This window comes from Capsicum annuum, chromosome 7 (genome assembly GCF_002878395.1).
Source record: "Capsicum annuum cultivar UCD-10X-F1 chromosome 7, UCD10Xv1.1, whole genome shotgun sequence".
In the NCBI taxonomy this organism is placed as follows: Eukaryota; Viridiplantae; Streptophyta; class Magnoliopsida; order Solanales; family Solanaceae; genus Capsicum; species Capsicum annuum.
In genome coordinates, this window is record NC_061117.1 from 47,925,094 (window position 1) to 47,949,617 (window position 24,524).

The window sequence follows — 24,524 nt, forward strand, 5'->3', positions numbered from 1 at the left end:
TTTTCTCTCATCTCATCCAGTCTCATTCGAGAATGAATGTTCCCAAGGGGGAGATATTGTAATACCCCACACTTTGGACTCGAATGAAAATTTGTCATTCTTGTGCATAAACGTTTCAAAAGCCTTGAATCCTATGTAAATTTAGTGTATTAATTAATAATTTAGTGTGTGAATCTATTTGAGCATGAATTTAGATCATATAGGTTCCCTAACTCAATTACAAGTTGAAAGCTTTCCTACCGTTCAAGTTTTTGTGAGCGTTAAAACTTAGGTCAACTTCAATTGGTTATAACTTCTTCTATATATTTAATTATAGGGACTACTATATATCAACTGAAAGATCTTTGAATTATCTTTCCAACAATATCAATTTCTCCCAAATTCGACACCCTAGGAAGAAGTTATGACTTTGCAAAGTGGAGTACGTCGCCTAACATAAGGTGTGCGATGCACAACCTAAAGTATGCCATAAAGTGTGCGACACACAACCTAATATGTGCGATAAGGTGTGTGACGCACACCCTAATGTGTGCAATAAAGTGTGTACCGCACATGTTGTAGTCCAGGTGACTTAAACAGTCCATTTTTGGGGAAAATGGTCTTTTTTCCACCCCTATATAATACCTAAACACTGAATTAAGCCCTTATTTCACCAAAACATATTCTTTATCTCAAAATTCACTCAAGAACACAAGCTAAGGTTTTCATAGAAGATTCAAGTTCAAGCAATTCTCTTCATAAATCTTCATATAATTAAGAAATAAGGTATGCGTAGTGTTCATCCATGTATCCCTTTCATCCGTGGAGCTCAAGAACCATGTTTTAAATAATAAATTATGATCTTTATGTTCTTGTGTGATTATGTTCATGTTGATGGTTGATAATTGTGTTTCAATATGGTATCTAAATGTGTTTACAAGAAGTGTATGGGCATGTTAGTTGGAAACCCATGAATTTGGGTGGTTCAAGATTTCTAAATTTGTTAAGTACACCTATGCTCAATATTGTGCATGTAAGGTGTTTAATAAAATTCCTAGAATAATAAAAATCATGCATTATAACTTAGGGGTGCACTATATGATAAATTAATGCTAGCCTATTATGTTCAAAGAGCTTACTTGTCATTGTTGTGCAATATATGTGATAATGAAATGTACATGATGATTGGGGAATGAATTCATAGTATGTCTATATGCCTTCCATGCTATGAACAAGGTCATGATTTTGAAGTATCATATGAGTTATCCCGAAATTATTACAATATGAACTAAATGTTACATGTTTGCCATTCCCTTATGCTTAAATGGTTTTCATGCTATCGTTATGAATAGTATATGTTGTCGAAATGCCCAGGATATTAGAATATGAGATTCATGACTTGATTTTAAGAATTCCTATTCATGTTAGATATTATGATGACCATGTACTTCATGAAATCCCTCACTCATGTATTATGGATTGTTATTGATGGTCATGTACTCGAGAAAGTCAAGTTGTGTCAGTTTCCTTCCATCGAGTCCTGGTGGTACTTGTACCCAAAAAATGTAGTTGTATGCCTAGATCCATGTCATGTTATCATGATACTCTAAGTCAAGCCATGATCTATAGAATTTAGTCAGTCATATGACTCAGGAAAACTCAGTAATCTCAGTAATCTCACTAGTCCAGTAATTTCAGTAATCTTTGTGCTCAGTAACATCAGCAACCTCAATACTCATAGTTAATCTCAGTAACTTCAGTACTCTCAACCAGTCCTCAAAACTTAGTACATTCCGTCAGTCATCGGAATCAAGTAAACTTAGTTTAGCTCTGCTAAACAATACCACTAGTATCAGTCTAGTTAATCAGTATCAGTTTAGTTATTCAGTTCAGCTTTGTTATTCAGTTCAGCGTCCTTCATATGGGAGTAGAGTATAATTCTTAGCAGTCATCCTTGTGTTCCAGAACTACGTAGCAAGTGTAGGTTAAGACATCTTAACCTATCATATTAGGGTTTATGAGGTGGCTTAACTTGTCAATTTAGGGTTCCCACCATTCTCATTTGAGTACCTACCAGATAAGGGTCACTCACAGCTATCCTTACCAGTAGTGCGGTATTGACACCCCTCCAGTTGAGGAAGATACTGGACCCTAACTTAGCTATATATGTTATTGGGACACGTCAGTTAGGCAAGTATGTCCCACAATATTATTTTCAGTCCCAGTCTTAGTAAAAGAACTTAGATAGTTCTTCAGATTTCAGGACTTTCAGATACAGTCAACTCAGAAATAGAACAAAACACAGATAGTTCCTTTAGATTTATGGACTGTCAGATATAGTCACTTATGCTATCAATTATATCAATTCTCAAAACTTTTGTTATCAGTCATATCAATTATCAAAATTAATGATATCAGTATTCAGCTTCAGGACTGTCAAACATAGTCAACTAGACCTGTTCTTCATAATCAAAACTATCATATACAGTTATTCATGTATCAGTAACATAGTACTAGTCCCTCAGTATTTAGTAATACAGTATCAGTTCCTTACTTATTAGTGATTTAAATACTCAATATTTAGTTTCAAGTCTGTTAGACATAGTCAATCAGACCAGTTCTTCATAATTCGAACTATTAGAAATAGTCATTCATCTATTCAGTATCTCAGTATCAGTACACTCATATTATTAGTATTCAGACTCAGTAGTCAGTATCTCCATGAGTTTAGTTATAGTTACTATACATGTTTGTATTCTCACATTCATATTAGTCAGTATTGTTCATGCATATAACCCTTTGCATTTAGCCTACCTCACTCGTATACTCAGTACGTTCAGACGTACTGACGCATTTGCGCTATGGTTCTTTCTTTTATGTTACACCATAGGTTTAGAGGCATGAACTCCAGATCAGCAGTAGCATTCCAGTGTTTAGAGTTTACAGTGAGTCCTTCTCATTCGAGGACGATATGATTATTGCTTTATTTACTATTTTAGTTCAGTTGCTAGATGGAGTTAGTTCGGGACATGTCATATCAACTCCTTATTCAAACATTTTAGAGGCTTTCCATACTATAGCATGTCAGACAGTTATTTCAAATTTGTTTTGGTATTGTTATACCATTTTTAGACAATGTCTTATCAGATGTTTATTCAGATTTGAACCTTATGGCCATTCAGTATATGTTTCCAGATTTTCATGTTATATTATGTAGTGTACAGGTATAGATATCAGTCATGGGTTAGCTTGTGGTTCTTTGTGGTTATGAGCACCGTGTAGCATTCCAATTCAGAAAATTTGGGTGTTACATTAAGTCTGCCACTTTATATTGTAGGCATTACCCTAATTTTCCCTTTGAGCATTGCCTACATACATCACTGATTCTAGATTTTAAGCACAAATGGCTGTAGAATGGCTACTATTTTTGTATACCTCGCACCTATCATTAATTTACTAAAACTAGATTGATGGATACTGTAGGATGTGGAGCTCCTAATTTTATGCGGCTGAACTGAGTGTTGATCAAATTCTATAATACAGACACCTATGCTGATAAGTCTGTGAATTGGTCCACCTCTATTACACCTGCTACTATTTTTGTGAAACTTTTGGAATCTAAATACCACTCGATATTTCCTTTTGCTATGTGATTTAATTATGTGTTCTGATTATACGTCAACTCTAGTACTTGACCACCTGCTACTGAATCTATCAAATCTTTGTATTGTGATCAAGAGCTTCTACAAATGTATGAGAAAGTACCTCATTCGATTGTTGGTGGTGTGGATAATCCCAGAGAAGGGCCTTGAAGCATTCCCAAGCATGATATAGATTCTCATCAGGCTTCTATTTAACGCTTACTATCTTACTATAAAGTCTAGGAGTATTGCCTGATGGAAAGAATTTGATGAGAAACCTTCTGGATAAGTCATTGCATGATATGATTGAGTTGGCCGGCTTTGTATTCAACCACTTTTAGCTTCCCAAATAAGTGAATAGGGAAAGAGTGTGAGCCTCATATAATTACCATTTATACCTGTCGGAATAAATATAGCAATAAGCTCAATGAAATTCTACAACTGAACCTATAGATCCTCATGTGAAAGACCTATAAACTGTCCACTACTGATAAGAAGTTGTACCATATTGTGCATCAACTCGAAAATCCCCCCAGCAATCGGTCTTTGAACTGGGGAAGTCATTTTTATTGGAAGTGGGACTGCCACTTTTTTAACTATCCTTCGGGCTGGTTGTCCTTCAGCCATTAGAACAGTATTCTCTTAGTCTTCTTAGATTTGAGGAATTCTAGGGAGAAGTATTGCTAACCCAAGAAAATCACCCCGCATACCCGAAATAGGCCAAGGCAAGTCAAGTGATGGTGATGAGTTGGTGTCCTTTGTTTGTCCAAGCATCAAAAATAAAAATCTAATAGAATCGTTGAAAGGTAAAATACTTTCAAAGAATCACAATAAATCATTGTTCTTTGTTTGGTTTATACATAATATTCTTTAGGCGAGAGACATTAACAACAACACATCATTTTTTAATAAATATCTCTGAGGATCTTGAGGTATTTAACAGCTATCCTTGGGGTTATGAAAGCTTCAAAATGACTATCAAATATTTGTTGACTCTGTTAACGCAAAATACAATCCATTTATATAGCTTTCCATGGGCTCTCATGGTAAATATTTCCTTTATTATGATTCCTTTAATTTTTATTGAATAATGATTTTGATTTATTGGTATTATTTTATAGGCTTGGGCATTTGAAGTCATTCCATATTTGAGACAACAAGTGAACTACCAGGAAGAAGTTTCATTTCCAAGAATCCTAAGATGGCTGTCAGCCAAAACTAATAAAAATGCAAAATTTATTGATCTCTTCAACCCCACGAAGAAATCAGTAAGTTGTTTTCTAATTAATTTTTTATTTTAATTAATGATTTTTTGAATCATTTAATCATCATTCTAATATATGTACTAATTTATTTTAAATTGTCCATCCCTGTCTTGTTCCAACTAATTGAGTGTATAAGATGCCATTTTTCTTACTTTATGATCTGTGCAAACTCTATTGGACCCTAAGGTCATTGATAGAAATAAAAAAAAAATTTGGAGCACCAACCATCAAAAGAGAAACAATAATTTTGGAGGGTGGGCTTGTTGTTGCTGATGGTGTTTGTGATGATGAAGTTTTTGGTGATGGTAGTGGTGATTCTTTGGGGCTAATGATGCTCCTCTTGAATTTTTTTGAAACTACAAACCATTATGATTATGGTCATACTGGTTTTACAGATTTTCCTCTCCTAGCGAATGTCCTTCATGCAAATGTAAAGACTGTAAGATGAAAATTGATGGAGTGATTAGTGCTATTAATGCATTAAGTGATTCTATAAAGGAATTGACATCTAAGAGGGGTGTCATTACATCAAAGAAGATTCATATCTATAAACTCTATCAAAGATTAATGCAGCTAAGAGGTGAAGGAAAGAAATTTCCAAGGCATTACCAAGCATCGAAAAAAGTAAAATTGCAACTCTTTTGTCCTTGTATTGAACTTTTGATCAATGTACATGGGCCACTAAAGATCAGTATGAGCTAAAAAGGTGATAATATAATCTGTTCCAACACACAAGTAGACTACATATCTGTTTCAATAGATGACACATCTGCTGAAAATTAACAAAAAGATATATGTATTTGTTGTAACATTTGACCAACATATTGCATCCAATAAATTATCTATTGCAACATATGTCTTATCTATTTTAGCAAATCAAATAGGTCTTCCTCCTATTTTATTTTATACCAACGAATGACCTATCTACTACAACAGATGGGGAATCTGTTGGGACAAATTAAATCAAAACTTCCTACTATTTTAGTTTGTTAAAAAAAATTAGTCATATATTGCAATAGATGGGTCATCTATTGGAAATTATCAAAGGGATTTTCCTCATCTTTTAGTTTGTCCTAATAGATGATCCATCTATTACAATCGATAGTTAATTTGTTGGTATAATTTAAAATAGGAGGAAGACCTGTTTGATTTGCTAAAACAGATGAGTTATCCGTTTTCTTTTGTTTTGTATCTCTGTGATTAGCATTGAGAAGTTAATAATCCATCAACTGCTTCCAAAAACGAAGATCCACGATGACCAAAGCTGAATTCCATAACACCGGTCCATATTGAGCAGATATTTACAATGTGATTCCGTCAAAGTAATAACCTCTCCTTAGGAATTATTGGCACTAAAACTTAAATTGTTGATTTATTTGTTGAGATCTGTACCCATAACAATTTTTTTACATTTCATTTATTTTTTGATTTATTTCATGTAGTTTCTGAAGGTTATGTCTATGTTATCCTTAGATTTGACCTTATTAATTGAAATAGAATACTAGATTCGAATATTGCAATGGATAATGTATATATTGCAATAGACAACGTTACTGTTGGAAATTATCAAACAAATTTAGACATATATTGCGACATTTAGGTCATTTGTTCGAAACTATCAAATAGGTCTTTCTACTGTTGTAACAAATAGACTTAGATACAAACATCTGCATAATGCAACAATGACCAACCTATTACAACATATAAAGTATCTGTTAGAAAAGATAGACTATCTATTACAACAGTTAGACAATCTGTTGTATTATAAAAAATTCAATTTTCATCAAATATAAAAAATTGTCATGAAGTAAAAATTGTCATGGTGTTTGTATTTCTACATCTTCGTTTTTATGCACAAGCTCCAAGAATTTAGTTAGTACCCCATAATCCCAGACCTCAGGCATATTTACCACAACTTTGCCACATACAAAGGTTGTTGTCTCGGTCATTTCTATGCCGATTAGAAAACACTCGATGTGTGCAAACGCCTATGACCCCTATGCAGCACCAATTTCAGGTTTTTGAAGGATCATATCCTTGTTTCGACCTTCAAATTATGATCTTTAATTCAAAACTTTGATTGGTAAATGAACAATTATTTTATTCTGCCTCCTCAATTTGGGGAACAACTCCAATAGTGGCTGCATGTGGGTGAAAAAACAGCCTCCTCAAAGACAAGGAACTTGCAATCATAAACTGTAATACCCCAAAAAATCTAAACCACTATTAGAGCCATGTACCAAGATCATTCATAGTACATCATGGTTCTTTTATAGTTTTATGATTAAGTTATATTTATATTAAGGCTTCAAATAACTCCCAGCTATCAGACAAACCAAAATATTCCTTACCGATTGAATTCTTGAGAAGGATATTGATATAGTCAACTTCAAACGAGAATATATCTCATTATATTTGTAACTTTTGATCTTATTAACTATCAACAGATAGATAATTTAATTATCTTTCCAACGATACCAATTTCTCCTAAATTCGATATTGGAGCAATGAGTTATTCCTATTTTACTCCAGCATGTCGGCAGGAAATAGTGTGACGACATTCGTGGTAGCTTACCACATTTGTGATGCCCTATCACGAAGGTCATCAGCCTTAGGCGGAAACCAGCTCCTAAGTGATGACATTTGTGATAGCTTACCACATTTGTGATGCCCTATCACGAAGGTCGCCAGCCTTAGGCAGAAACTAGCTCCTAAGTGATGTCATTCGTGGTAGCTTCCGCATTTGTGACGCCCTATCATGAAGGTCGTCAGCTTTAAGTAGAATGCAGCTTTTTGCGTGATGACATTTGTGATGTCCTGTCATATTTTTGATGCCTTATCATAAATGTCATCAGGCATAGGCAGAAACCATCAATTCCAACTCTTGTGTGACGACATTTTTGATGGCTTGTCACATTTTTTAACGCCTTATCACAAATGTCGTCAGCTATGATTTTCAGCAACTGGGAATTTATTGCATAAGGGTATTTTGGTCATTTCCTTCACCTTCCACGACTTATAACCCTAAAAAGGCATAATTTTTCCTATTTTTCTTCAGTTAAGCATCTCAAAAACCCTCTCTTACGCTCTCAACCACAAGATTAGGGTTTCCATCAAAATCATCTCTCAAAAGCAAGATTCAAGTCTTTTTTCAAGATAATTGAGAATTAAGTTTCCCAAATCCAAGAACTCTCCAGCAAATCATCAAGGTTTCCTTTCTAAGGTATGCGTAGTCTTCATCTATGGATCCAATCCGTTCATAGAGCTCAAGAACCATGTTTTAACTATTATTTTGTAAACTTTTTGTGGTAATATGAGTATATACGTGTTGAGGATTGTTGTTTAAGTTTCAATATGATGTTTAAAGGTGGTTTCATGGAATATATATGTTTGTTAATTGAAAACCATGAACTTTAGGTGGTTTAACATGGTGCAAGTATGAAACTCACCTATGCCTTAAAGAATGCATGCAAGGTGTTTGATAAAATGATTAGGATGCTACAAATTCATGTTTTTATGGTTATATGATGTCTAAATGACAAGTCCATGTTAGCTATATACTTAAATATGAATCCCATACTTTTCAAGTGTTGCTATTGTGATGGTATGAAGCATGTAAGATAATGGAGATATATAATATGTACATGAAATATATCCATGCATTCAATATAATGTTTAAGATATTGAATAACTATATGAAATATGATATCCCCTATTTATGATATTATGAATTATGGACTCAAATCTTGTGATCAAGTCATGACATGTGCGTTAGTTTCCTTCTATCGAGTCCTGGGGGTATTTGTACCTGAAAAAAATAGTTGTGTGCCTAGAGCCATGTCATGTTATCATGATACTGTCACTTAAGCCATGATCTATAGAATTTAGTCAGTTATGTGGCTCAGGAAAACTCAAAAATCTCAGTAGTCTCAGTAGTTTAGTAATCTCAGTGATATCAGTACTCAGTCTGTAACTTCAGTATTCATAGTCAATCTCAGTAACTTCAGTACTCTCAATCAGTCCTCAGAACTCAGTACATTTTGTTAGTCATCTAAATTCAGTAAACTTAGTTTAGCTCCGCTAAACAATACCACTAGTATCAGTTTAGCTAATCAGTTCAGTTCAGTTATTCAGTTTATCTCTGTTATTTAGTTTAGTGTAATTCAAATAGGAGTAGGATTCAGCACCGAGTGAGCCTAGGGATGGGGACTCACCCACTAGAATAGGACTGAGATACCTAGAAGTAATCCCTAAGTTCCAAAACTACATTACCAGCATAGGTACAAGATGTCACTAGTTAGATAGGACTGACATACACAGGGGTCACCCGTTAGCACATTTATATGTATAGGACTGATCCCAGGAGTCACTCGCTAGATTAGGACTGACTCCATAGTAGATGTATTTATTGGTGGGTGGTACTAACACCCTTCCAGTCAGGGCTGAGATTGGACCCCATTCAGCTTAGCTTAGGGTATGTCGGTTAGATGAACATATCCCACAGTTTCAATTATAGATTCAGGACTATCAGATACAGTCAACTCAGTTTAGTAGTACAGATTCAGTACTGTTACATACAGTTAATTCTTATCATTATAAATAGACTTCAAGATCACCCATTAGCTAGGACGGATCTCAACTATGATTAATCAGTATCAGAATCATCAGATTTAAGTATCACCCTCTAGATAAGATTGATCTCTGATTTATTTACTCCAAGTAGAACAGAACTCAGATAGTTCCATCAGAACTTAGACTGTCAGATATAGTCGCTCAGTATCGGTTATATCTATTCGTCTGATCATTACAGTTATATTAGCTATATCAGTTTTCATATCTCACGTTACTAGTATTTAGTTTCAGGACTATTACACATAGTCATTCAAAGCAGTTCTTCATAATTTGAGCTGTCAGAAATAGTCAATAATCTAATTAGTACCTCAGTAACAGTAAAGTCATGTCGTCAGCATTCAGACTCAGTAGTCAGCATCATCACAAGTTCAGTTATAGTTTTTTATGCATATATGTATTCTCATGTTTATATTAGTTAGCATTGTTCATGCATATAACCCTTTGCATTTAGCCTACCTCACTCGTATACTCAGTATATTCGGACGTACTGATGCATTTGCACTATGGTGCTTTCTCTTATGTTACACCATAATTGTAGAGGCACAAGCTCCAAATCAGCAGTAGCATTCCTGTGTTCAGAGTTTGCAGTGAGTTCTTCTTATTCGAGGACGATATGATTATTGCTATATTCACTATTTAGTTGCTAGATGGAGTTAGTTGGAGACATATTCATTCAACTCCTTATTCAGTTCAGTTAGAGGCTTTCAGACTAGATGTCTGATTAGATATTCACATCTCATTATTTTTAATATTTATGACTTGTTTTGGTATTGTTATACTTTTTTCAGATATCTTTTTATCAGATGTTTATTCAGTTCAAACCTTATGGCCTTTCATGTTCAATTTTTTGCATTTTATGATATATTATGTAGTATACAGGTACAAATATCAGTCATGGATTAGCTTGTGGTCCTTCGGGGTCATGAGCACTATTTAGCATTCCAGTTCAGAAAATTAGGGTGTTACAAACTTAGTATCAGAGCCTAAGGTTCAATAGAGTCCTAGGAAGTCAGAAAGCCACATCTAGTAGAGTCTTGTACATACATGTGTTGTACGCCACACTTATGTGCAGGAGGCTATGAGGTGTTTTAGGAATAGTTTCCCTTCTTTCAATATTCACGTCGTGCAAGAAAGTCATGTTTAGCAATCGAGCAGTCGGATTTGTATAGCTTGTTTTCTCATCCATGCATCTATTCATGCGATCCAAAACCTCAAAGAATGTAACAATTTCAAGGTAGAACCTCCTAGTAGTTGCAAGTTCAGTTCATCTCATACATCATGCATTAGTTTCAGACTCCTGAATTTTAGTTATAATCTAGTTCGTAGATGCCCTGTGCATCACCCAGTATCTCCATAATGTAAGCGTTCTTAGAGGGACATAGCTTCCCAAGGATGAGATACCCCACTTTCTCTTAACTCTTTAGATCTTTTGATTTCTCCTTTCATAACGAATTCAATCTAGAATAAAGGGTACTCATAAGTTGACCTTCAAGTTAGATCTCAACTGTAAGTCATGTATTCAGAGGTTCAGTTCAGTTCATGATGTTCAGTCCATATGTCACGTAGCAGAATCAGTGATGTTCTCATGTTTCAGTTCAATCTTAGTGCCTTTACCATTGCATGTTCAGTCGCATGTTCATAAGCCAGTTCAGTCATATAATCACGCATCAGATATGTGTGGTCTACTTATCAGTACTTTCAGTCATGCATTCACGTATCATGTCAGTCATAAAATCATGCATCAGATATGCATAGATTCAACTTATCAGTTAAGCATTATATATGCATATTCAGTTTGAGAAACTCAATTTATCAGAATAGTCAGTCCTCCATTCATAAATCAGCTACCCATGCATCAGATATGCATGTACAGTATGATATGCTCATTTTTCAGTCATGTCAGCCATGAAATCATGATCAGTCATTCATGCTATATATGCATCATTTTATCTTTTCTCCCCTTTCAAGCAGTCATCATTCGAGGACTAATGTTTCCAAGGGAGAGATATTATAATACCCCAGAAAATCCAAACCAATATTAGAGCCATGTACCAAGCTCATGCATATTACATCATGGCTCTTTTATAGTTTTATGATTAAGTTAGATGTATATTAAGGCTTCAAATAGCTCCCAGGTATTAGACAAATCAAAACATTCCTTACCGATTGAATTCTTGAGAAGGATATTGGTATAGTCATCGTCAAACGAGAATATCTCTTATTACATTTGGAATTTTTGAGCTCATGACCTATCAACAGTTGTATTATCTTTCCAATGATACCAATTTCTCCTAAATCTTATATCGGAGCAAAGAGTTATTCCTATTTTACGCCAACATGTTAGGATGGAAATAGTGTGACGACATTCTTTGTAGCACACATTTGTGATGCCCTATCACGAAGGTCATCTGCCTTAGGCAGAAACCAGCTCCTAAGTGACGACATTCATAGTAGCTTACCACATTTGTGATGCCTTATCATGAAGGTTGTCAGCCTTAAGTAGAAACTAGCTCCTAAGTGACGAAATTTGTGGTAGCTTATCACATTTGTGATGCCCTATCACGAAGGTAGTAAGCCTTAGGCAGAATCCAGCTTCGGTGTGATGACATTTTTGATGGCCTGTCACATTTTTTATGCCTTGTCATAAATGTCATCAGGCTTAGGCAGAAACCATCAATTCCAGCTCCTGTGTGATGACATTTTTTACGGCTTGTCACATTTTTTGATGCCTTGTCACAAATGTCGTCAGCTATGATTTTTAGCAACTGGGAATTTATTTCATAAGGGTACTTTAGTCATTTCTCTCACCTTCCACGACTTATAATCCTAAAGAGGAGTAATTTTTCTCATTTTTGTTCAGTTAAGCATCTCAAAACACTCTCTTACGCTCTCAACCACAAGATTAGGGTTTCAATCAAACTCATATCTCAAAATCAAGATTCAAGCCTTTTTCCAAGATAATTGTGAATTAAGTTTCCTGAATCCAAGAACTACTCTCCAGCAAATCATCAAGGTTTCCTTTCTAAGGTATGCGTAGTGTTCGTCTATGGATCCAATCCGTTTATAAAGTTCAAGAATCATGTTTTAAATATTATTTTGTAAACTTTTTGTGGTGATATGAGTATGTACATATTGACGATTGTTGTTTAAGTTTCAATGTGATGTCTAAAGGTGTTTTCATGGAATATATATGTTTGTTAATTGAAAACCATAAAATTTAGGTGGTTTAATATGGTGCAAGTATGAAACTCACCTATGCCTTAAAGAATGCATGCAAGGTGTTTGATAAAATGCTTAGGATGCTAGAAATTCATGTTTGTATAGTTCTATGATGTCTAAATTATATGTCCATGTTAGCTATATACTTTAATATGAATCCCATACTTTTTATGTGTTGCTATTATGGTGGTGTGAAGCATGTAAGATAATGGAGATATACAATATGTACACAAAATATATCCATGCATTCCCTACAATGTTTAAGATGTTGAATAACTATATGAAATATGATATCCCCTACTTATGATATTATGAATTGTGGACTCAAATCTTGTGATCAAGTCATGTCATATGTGTCAGTTTCCTTCTATCAAGTCCTGGGGGTATTCGTACCCGAAAACAAAGTGGAAAGATGCAATGGATGGACCATCTGTTGCACAGGGTTCTCTAAATCTATTAACATATTATCCATTTAATAAAACTTATGCAATAGATGGGTAATCTGTTGCAAATGAACCATCGCTAGTTACACTAGAATACCCAACTATTGCAATAGATGACACATCTGTTGTGTAGCTTATTCTACATGGAGCATATTAGAAGGCTAGGTTAGGAAAAGTAAACTTACAGTGTCCACTTACTATAGTCCCATATTTGTAATCTTCTTGAAGTCTTAGGGGGGAAAGGTATTCATGGTGTAGGATTTTGCACATTGCTTGGAATTTGTGGTCCTTCTCAGAACATCCTTCTGTTTGGTGTCAAGTTCCGCGTATATGTCAACCTTTTTCAATGATTCCCGAACCTAACAAATTTTAAAGGAGGAGGAGTAGCAATTTTTTTTGGTTTCATAATTGAAAGTATATCTCTAATTGCTCTCTTCTTCTTTCTAACCTCCACTATAGGAGTTTAGGGCTCACTTACCTTATTGGATTGTATGACACCCCTCTTGGATTTAAATTCCCTGATAGCTTCAGCGATGACATCTATTTTCTCAAAGATTTTATCCAATTTATCGTTGCACTTCTTATATTTGCAATGGAAACATGAGGGTGAAGAGGGGTGAAAGGGACGATCATAAGAGAGAAAGGGACCGGTGTAAGGGTGAGAGGGACCAATGTAAAGGGTGATTTCAAACATATTTATTTTTTCTTGTGCATCAACATGCCCATCATCACTACTAAATGAACATCAACATCATCATGGTTGCCACGAACATTAATAACTCTACTAGCAACACCCCCATAAGCAGCACCTGAATCTGTCGCAACAGGTTGGTCATAAAGAGACTCAACATTAGCCCCTTACCTAAATGCTTTTCTTATGGTTGTTGCTCCAACAAATTCCTTTTGTATTAACTTCACCGTTGGGTCTGATAGTGTATCAACAATACCTAGAGTAATAAGGAAAGTTATCCCCAACTCTTGTTGAGTGGGAAAGATCCATGGATGCACAACCTAAAAGAACGGGTAGGTACATTTAAATTAAATAATAATTTATAGTCAGTTGGGCAATATGTCAACACAGATAACTTATACAACAAATGATCTTTATGGTGCAATAGATGAATCATATGTGGAAACAGATTAACTATATGTTGCATCAGATTACCCATATGCATAAGTTGTAGTGGATAGGTAATTTATTAAAATCAGATTCAGAGAACAAAAGCAACAGATTGATAATCTATTATGAAAAATGACTCATCTGTCATAATAGATTACCAATCTGTTGCACTAGATGGGGAATCTATTATGATAAATTATAACAAATTACCAACCTAATGCAACATATGAATTGTCTATTTCAATATCTTTCTTTGAGCTAAATTATTTTACTTGAAAGAAGACTTACTACATCGTCCAAAGGGTTAAAAAGATCAACTCCTTAATTCTAGTATTGCTCTTTTCAGCCAACCACCTAAGGATCCTTGAATGAGAAACTCATCGACTAAACCTTGACCTACTTTCGAAGGAGAGGACCGGTTTTAAATGCCCAAGCCTAAAAATGTAAACAGGAAGCAAACCAAGAAAAATTCATAATAATTTTTCAATATAAGCTAATGCAAGAGTATACAAATAATGATTTATTTATCATAAAAGCCCAAGGAAAGTTGTACAAAGTGATCGTCCTTGGGGATAGCTTTGTCAGTAAATATTTGACGGTCAACTTGTAGATGTCATATCCTCAGGGATAATTATTGAATTTCTCAGGATACTCAGCAAGCTCCAATAAATCATCTTTTATGAAATTGTATGCGTCTCTTCAAATATAACAGAATAGACAAACCAAACAAAGCATAATTTCTACTTGTACTTCTTTGGTATGGATTTATCCTTGAGATCTTGTAACAACTTTGTGGCTCTGTAGCCACGTCCAGCAATGTCCAACAACTCGTTAATTTTTCCTTGCATTTGTTAGTTTTGGTGGGTGATCGTTGGGACAATGCCTTGGCTTTATTTAATTGTGGTGGTTTGGCTGTATTTCTTGCCTTTGACTTTTGTAGGGTGTTTCCTTAATGAGAGGTTCTTTTGGACAATTGCATCTCAAACCTATCACTATAGTAAATTCTTTTATACCAAAACAAACTGGCATGCCACAGTAGTTGATCCAGATTTCATCCATTTTTTCTCTCCTCTTATGAATGTTTATCATACCCTACGTACTTGATTCTGTGCTTGAGAAGACATATACCATGCTTATTTAAAAGCAGGCATTGTTGTCCTCAGGTAACTCAAGAAAGTGTCCAAAGCAAATCTTCTTACAAAATTCATCACTTTTTTCATCCTTCATTGTTTTCCTAAAATCATTAAAAGGTTTCCCAAATTGAGATTTAAGTATTACATCACTAGTTAAATTTGCAGGGTTATCGATCGGCATCTCAACTTGTAACCTTTAAATACTAAGAGTTTTGACAGGATCATGCTAGGATTTCCTTCTTAATTCACATCCCATTGATGATGCATTATCATCATTTTGATTATCATCCTCTTTATCACTTTGTACTTCCTCCTCTCCTTCTTTATCTTCTCCTTCTTCCTCCTCACTTTTATTTTTCTCACCAGGATCTACATACCCTTCTACACCTCCCTCAATATTGTTTTCATAACTTTTCTCAGCTTTACCTTTTCCTAACTGAGATTGTTCAGAAAGATCCTCAGAATCCATCTGTACTTTAGCCTTTTTTTAAGGTGGTCAGAAGTTGTTCCACTTTTAGTTTCTTTTCTTTAGGGAGACATCTTTTAACTACAAACAATAGAAAAATGAAAAGTACATTACATTTGATGTCTACATAATTTTAAAAAAAAAGGTAAGACAAATTTCAATAAATTTTTTTACGCAATATTATAAACAATCCAACAGATAACCAATTAGTTAGAACAAATAAATCATCTATAACGACAGATGCATAAGATGTTGCAATAGATGAACTTTCAGATGGATGAGATCAAAACAGTCTTGCCACTATTTGTCTTATGCCAACATCTAAAATATTTGTTGCAGAGATGGGAAATCTGTTTGAAGACCTATGTTAATATCTCCTAATAGATTTTCCACCTATTGCAACAGATGGACCAACAAAACCACCACTAATACCACAACAAACACCACCATCAATGCCACCGATGGCACCAGTCCCAACACCACTATTAAGACCACCACCAACACCAACACCAAGACCACTAACACTACCAATACCAAGACTACCACCAATACTACCACCAAGACCACCAACTCTACTAACACCAATACCAACAACACCAATACCAACATCACCACCAACACCACCAATAATAACATCACCACAATCACCAGCACCAACACCAATACCACCAATACCAACATCACCACTAACACAACCACCAAAAGCACCACCAATACCACCAATGCCATAATCAACACCACCACCAACACATCTACAAACATCACCATCAAAACTAACAACACTACCAACACCACCAACAACACCACTAATGCCAACATCACTACTACCACCACCAACAACACCATCAACACCACCACCAACACCACCAATACCACCATCACCACCACCAATACCAAAACCTACACCAACACCATCACTAATACCACCAACACCACCATAAACATTATCCAATAATTCCACGATAGTCAACAGAACATTGAAATAAAAAAATAGGGTTTTCTTAGGTTCTTCTTATGATTTTGTCATCAAATATAAAATTTGTTAACCCATTCTTGACGATAATACAACTAAAAGTCCTATTTTTCATCATTAACTAAAAATCCCTAATTTTTTTAAAAAAGAACAAATGTTGAATTCTTCTCAAACTTTAATACCTACAAAGACAGAGGAAACGACATAGACAAGCTAGAATAAAGTTTAAAATAACAACTATATGGTCGTAAATGGGAAGAAAATTGATCTGTTATGTAGGGTTGAGCAATATATTAAGTAGTAGTTGTTTGTATTATTGAGAGAGAAACAAAAGTGAGAATTGGAGATTTGAATTGATGAAGAATTTTTCTGCAAATGGATGATATTTATGGGTTGATTTTTATTTTGGAAAAGAATAACAAGTTTTGAAAATGTTAATTTGATCCGAAATGATCCTAATAAATATTTTAAAAGAGATAAATTTTAATTATTTCATCAGAATAAATGGTATTAAGTTCAGTTATAACACTGATGAATTTAATATTAGCTTAATAATAAGCTAAATCAACTTAGGTATCTCAAATAATGATTTAATATGAATCGTTTCAACTCAGATTGATCGGTAGACGGCTCGGATCAAGAGGAACATAATAACAACATCATGCAATTGTAGCGACACAATTAAAAATGTAGTTGAACCTGTGAAATCATCCATAATTTTAGATAAATAAATTTAGGTATCTTAAAAAATGAGTTAATATGAATCATTTCAACTCAGGTTGATCGATTACGGCTCGTGTCAAAAGGACAGCACTACCAATATTATGCAACTGTAATGACTCAATTGAAACTGTAGTTGACCCTAATAAATCATCCATAATTATAGAAAAATAATTTAGGTATCTCAAATAGTGTTTTAATATGAATTATTTCAACTCAGATTGATCGGTTGATGGCTCAAATTAGGAGAAGTGCAATACTAACATTATGCAGCTGCAACCACTTAATTAAAACTATATTTGACCCTATTTAATCATACATAATTATAGCTAAATCAACTTAGATATCCCAAATAATGATTTAATATAAATCATTTCAACTCCAATTGATCGGTTGACGGCTCGAGTCAAGAGAAAGGCAATACCAACATCATGCAACTATAGCAACTTAGTTAAAAATGTAGTGAACCCTATGAAATCATCCATAATTATAGATAAATAAATTTAGGTATCTTAAACAATGACTTAATATGAATCATTTTAACTCGGATTAATCAGTTGATCGATCGGGTCAAGAGGAATGCAATACCAACATCATGCAACTGTATAGATTCAATTGAATTTGTTGTGGACCCTGTGAACTAATCAATAATTCTATATAACTAAATTTATTTATATCAAACAATGAGTTAATATAAATTATTTTAACTCAGATTGATTGATTAACGACTCGGGTCAGAAGGAATATAACACAAATATCATTCAACTACAGCGACTCAATTGAAACTATAGTTGACCCCATGAACTCATCCATAATTCTAGATAAATTAATTTAGTTATCTTAAACAATGAGTTAATATGAATCATTACACATCAGATTGATTGGATGATGACTCGATTCAAGAGAAATGCAAGACCAATAACATGCAACTACAGCAACTAAATTAAAATTATAGTTGACCTTATGAACTCATCCATAATTCTAGCTAAATCAAATAAGGTATCTAAAATAATGAGTTAATATGAATCGTTTCAACTTTGATCGATTGATTGATAGCTCGGGTCAGGAGGAATACAATACCAACATCATGTAACTGCAGCAACTCAATTTAAATTGTAGTTGAACCTTGGAACTGATCTATTATTCTAGCCAAATCAATTGAAATTCTAGTTGAACCTATGAACTCAATTGAAATTTTATTAAAATAGATGTTTAACCTATTCCAACAGATGATTTATCTGTTGTATATTATAAAATAGACGTTGCCATATGTTGCGATAGATGACTGAGCTATTTAAAATTGTCAAACAGATATTAACTTCTACTGCAATAGATGACTTATCTGTTTTAAGTTCTTTTTTATTTTAAATCAATTTTTTGTCCAAAATAAAAAAGATAAAATTCCAAGGTAGTAAAAAATATTTCTTGGATAACTCAAAAGTCACCTGCTTGAGTTGTCTTATGTTGTCTTTTTAATGTCATCATCTCGTGCACCTCAAAGTTATTAATGAATATTTAAACCCATCTCTAGAATTATCTCGCCTTCAGCCATAAATTAATTTATCTCTCTTTTTTCTCCTTCTTTCCTCTTTTGGGTAATCATAACTGTTTCATTGTTTCTCTCTTTTCTCCCTTTTCTCTCCTCTTTTGCATGACAATCCTTCTGGATCTCAACCAATCTATATCTTTTCTTAAGTAAAATTTGTATTTTGATCCCTTTGATTTTGATATTGAAGGTATGGTCACTATTGTTGTTTCCTTCTCGTCTTCTTCTTTGTATATTAGTTAAGTTAGTTATTTACATTTGTTGTTTTATTTATTTATCCATTACCCATATCTTATTTATTAAGAAAATTAAAGAAAATATGACTTTTAAGTCTTGAATGAACGAACCATTGTTTTTATTAAAATATGCAAAATATTCATCTATTAGAAGAACTTAAAAACCATTGTTGGCAGTATCATTTTTTATTTATTTTGTTTGTTTCTTCATTGTTGATGCTGGTGTTGGTGTTGTTGGAACATGTGGTATTGGTTTTTTGTGTTTTTTATGGTGTTGGAACATATGGTGTTGTTTATTTGTTATTGATGTTGTTGTTGATGATATTATTGGTGTTTGTGGTGTTGAGAAATTTTCCTCAAATGTTACAATTGATGAATCTGTTGTTGGAACAAACAGAGCAACTGTTGGAAGAAATCAAACCAATAGCTATGCTGATTTTATTTATTCCAACAAATGACCCATCTATTGAAACATGTTAGCCATCTGTTGCCATAGATGCATTGCCTATTGTAGTAGATTACTCATTTATTAAACAGATTGATAATCTATTACAATAAATGGGTTATCTATTGGAACGCTAGTTGTAATGTGTTGTATTCAAAAATTTTGTGTTACCCTTTTTGAAAATTATGCAAACATCAATTTAATATTTTTTTTGTTCTTCTTTTGTTTGACACCATTTGTTTTTCTCTTCTTTGTAAATAAAAATAATTGAAAATGTATTAACTTTTGCCCGACCAATATAAATAGCTAGAGTAAAGATGGGTTCAGAGGAATAAGCTGCTTTCAGATGTAACCACTTCGTATGTGGAAGGTATGTATTACTAATCTGGTTATCATGCAAATAAACATAGAGTTCATCGATTTTGTGAATAAAGCTTTTTACCGACTAAGCATTGATCATTCAAACAAGATATATGCAATTTTATGGTTAAGTTTGACAGGTCAAAACTGATAAGGCTGATGGACCATGTAGGTGGTATCTATATCCTTTTACGGTTTAATGATGGTTTTGCAAATATTTATGTTTCAAGTTTCATGAAGGGATTAAGTTTTGATAGCATTGTAAAATGATTCAATAGTGATTGGACTGATTTTAAGGGTTCAATGGACTTTTGAAAGGCCTCTGAAGGATCACACTGCTGCAACTAAGAAAGAAAATCAATATAGTTATATGGTTGTGTTGCTCGAGGTGATGATTATACAACAGAAGGTGTGGTAGGAGAATACATGCAAGGGAAAGGGGAGTTGATAAAGATTATATCATCTCAGACCTTATTAATGAAGAAACACTAGGTACCAGGGAAAGTGTAGCAAATCTGGACAATGAAATTAACTTAAAACATGAGAAATCTAAATAAAGTACAAATATGAAAGTGTAACAAAAAATCAAAATCCGTCAGTCGTCTCTCTCAAATGAAAAATACTACATCTAGACACTTTTTTAGGGAACTACGACTAGTTAGCGGGGTCAGAATGATCACCTTCAGAGAAAATAACAGAAAACCAAGGAAGCATTTTTGCGGGCACTAAGGGCTTAAATAATGTACTGTAAAGACTGAAAACTTGTTCCAAGAAATTCTAAATTTGATATAAGAAATCAAGCCAAGAAAGTATTTTAGAAGTTACATTTGCATCCGAGGCCTTCAGTTTATGGTTCTAGTCACGTCAATCGCAGTAAAAACTAAAAGGTCTAGAATTTCTGCCCAACTTTATACCTTTTTGTTTTCATTGTTATTAACCTCATTAGAACCACAAATAGAAGGTGTGGGATTTATGTTAAAATTTAGAAATTGCCACATTAGCTTGATTCCTTATTTAACTTTAGAACTTCTTGGTGCAAGTTTTTTTCTTTACTGTCCATCATTTCAACCCTTGGTGCTCGCAAAACTGCCTCTTTGGTGGTTTGTTATTTTCTCTAGTGGTCATCATTCCAACCATGCTAACTAGTCATAGTTCCCTAGCAAAGTGTCTAGATGCAGGATTTTTCTTTAAGAGAGACAACTGACGGATTTCCCATTTTAGTTACACTTACATATTTGCGCTTAATTAAGATTTCTCATATTTTAAGTCAATTTCATCAGCTAGATTCACTAGAAGTTCCTTTATTTCTACCTTATGTTTTATCTTTAAATAGTTATCAGATGATATAATCTTTCATCAACTCCTTTGTCCATCGCAGGTATTCTCCTACGGCTCCTTCTGGCGTATAATCATCTTCTTAAACAACCCATCCATATAAATTTAGGCCAGGATAATTTATATTGGTTTTCTATTCTTGTTTACTATAGAGTGAGGCTTTGATGGCCTTCTAAAAGTCCAGTGCACCCTTAAAGTTAGTCCAATCGCTATTAGATCATAACAGGGTATCGATATCATCTCCATAGTCCCTCGGCCTTATCAATTTGAACTAATAAAACTTTAACAATAGAATGCAGGATCTTGTTTGAATGATCAATACCTAATCAGTTAAAACTACATTCATAAAATCATTGTACTTTATGTATGTTATCATGATGACCTTGTCAGTAATACATAACTCCCACACATGAAAGTTGGTCCATCCATCTCAATGCACCTTATTCTTTCTACCCCATCTATGGGTTGATTTGAATAAATAGATGAGTGACTTATTGCAACAGATGATACATCTGTTAAAATTATCAAATAATTATAAACATCTGTTACAATAGATGATCAATCTATTTCAATAAATGAATCATCTATTGGAATTAATCTAACAAACATATACATCTATTTCAATAGATTGCCAATATGTTGTAAATTATCAAACAAATAGAAAATATTTTATAACAAATTACCCATTTGTTGGATATATTTTAAAGAAATATTCTTTTTGAAATAAAATAAAGATAAAATGTTGTATTTAAATCTGTTTTTAATAAAGATAAATATGTGAACAGTCGTGGCTTTTTAACTAAACCAATCAAATCCAATCTTCTATAAATAGGTCCCCCTTTACTCCTTTAGTTACTCCACTTTTAAATAAGGATGATCCGAATTTGTATAAGGTGTTCATGTGCGACTCCTTGCAGGAACTCTAAAGGCAGATTCATGAACTTCAGTAAGAGTTAGGCACCATGAGAGTAAGGTTGAGGAGGGCCCTACTGCTTTCGATTGATAATTGGTCGGCTGATAATAATAATAATAATAATAATAATAATAATAATAATAATAATAATAATGATAATGATAATGATAATGATGATGATAATAATTAGGTTACGTTTTTTCTTTTATCATATGTATTTTGTTTTATTATATTAGAACTACCTAAGGGAGGAAACTAATGTATATTTTTTTATTGTATATTTTTCTATAATGGATTCAAAAATCTATGTATGTTTGGTCGACTTTGGTTTTTTAATTTTTATTTATTTTTCATTTTATCTATTTCTTATTCTCAACATGTCGATAGTTGGAGGTAGGGATTGAGCATTTGTTGCAATGGATGGACCATATACTGCAACAAATAGTTAATTTGTTATGATAGATTGACCATATATTATAATAAATGGTTAATCTGTTGCGATAAATGGACCATATATTGCAATAGATGGATGCAAGAGTTGCAACAATTCAATAAAAACAGTTATATATTATTGAAAAGCTTTAAAGACATTGACTTTTCACAATAATCAAAAAGTCATCAGTTAAATTTAATTATGACTTCATAGTAACCAAAATGTCGCCAGTTAGATTTATGAAGTAAGTGAACAGTCGTGAATTTTTACCTACCACATTTAGATTTAATCCTCTATAAATAGGTCCCTCCATACTCATCCATTCTACTCCACTTTATTTATTTATTGCATTTTATCTTTTGTATTACATCTTCAACCATTTCTCTCTATAGACCAAATTCCTTTCTTGTTTAGGTAAGCTTTTTTTTATGTGTGTAAATCTACAAATTGGTAGTATATGTTGTATTACATTCAGACTCCTTTCTTTACTTTTATGCTGATATTTTTTATCCATTCATGCGTGTTGTAGATATGGTTGATCCTATTTGGGACATTGCTATTCTACATGAAACTGTGTGGGAACTTCAGAGGAAGGTTAATGAACTCCACCGAGAGTTGGCTCCCATGCAAGAAAGGATGCTCTGAGAGATTAGCAGGCTGACGAGTGCCTTACTGCTGCTGTTTGACTATTGGCCGACTGAAAATAATAATAATAATAATAATAATAATAATAATAATTAGGTGAGGTTTTTATTGTAGCATATGTATTTTTATTTTTCTATATTAAATCTACCTACCTAATGTATTTTGTTTTTGTTTAATGAAAAATTTATGTTCGACCGAGTTTGACTTTTAATTCTTCTTTAATTTTTATTCTGTCTATTTCTTCTTCTGAATAAACATGTCGACGTTTGGACATAAGGATAAATTTTGAATCTAGAAGCAAGCAAGAGTTTGGAGTTCTTTCAACTGATGGACCATCTATTTAAACAGATTGGTCAACTGTTGTGTTTGTGGCAGGAACTGTATTGTGTTGCTCCAACAGATTATCCATATTTTGTAACTGATTGGTACTAGGTTTGAGGAACATATTCCAATTTGATGAACTACATTGTGTTCTTCCAGCAAATATCCATTTGTTACAGTAGGGTAGTCTACTGAAAAAATAATTTTGTGGTCTGTTGTATTTAGTTCCTATTTTACCTCTTTTTATTGATGCACATGTTAATAAAAAAGGTATTTTATATAATAAATAATAAAATATAAATTCATAACACCGAATTAAAAATATCAAAGTCTATAACAAACAACAACACAAGTTTTGCTATTACATCTTGTGGTATCTAAATAAAGACATTTATTATTAATCCTTCCATTAGTGGTACCTAAATAAAGACATTTATTAAAAAAGTTAATAATGACATCATAATAAAATTAATATTGATTTTATAGTGACTTAACATGAACCCTAACAGATGAATTATTTGTTGTAATTGGTGAATAATATGTTTCAATAGGTTAGTTATATGTCGCAACAAATGAATCACCTGTTGGTAATTCATATTACTGTACTATAGAACGTAAAGCTAATTCCAACATATTAGTCATCTATTGGAAAAGTTGACTCCTATGTTTAAAAAAATTATACACTTATTGCAATGGATG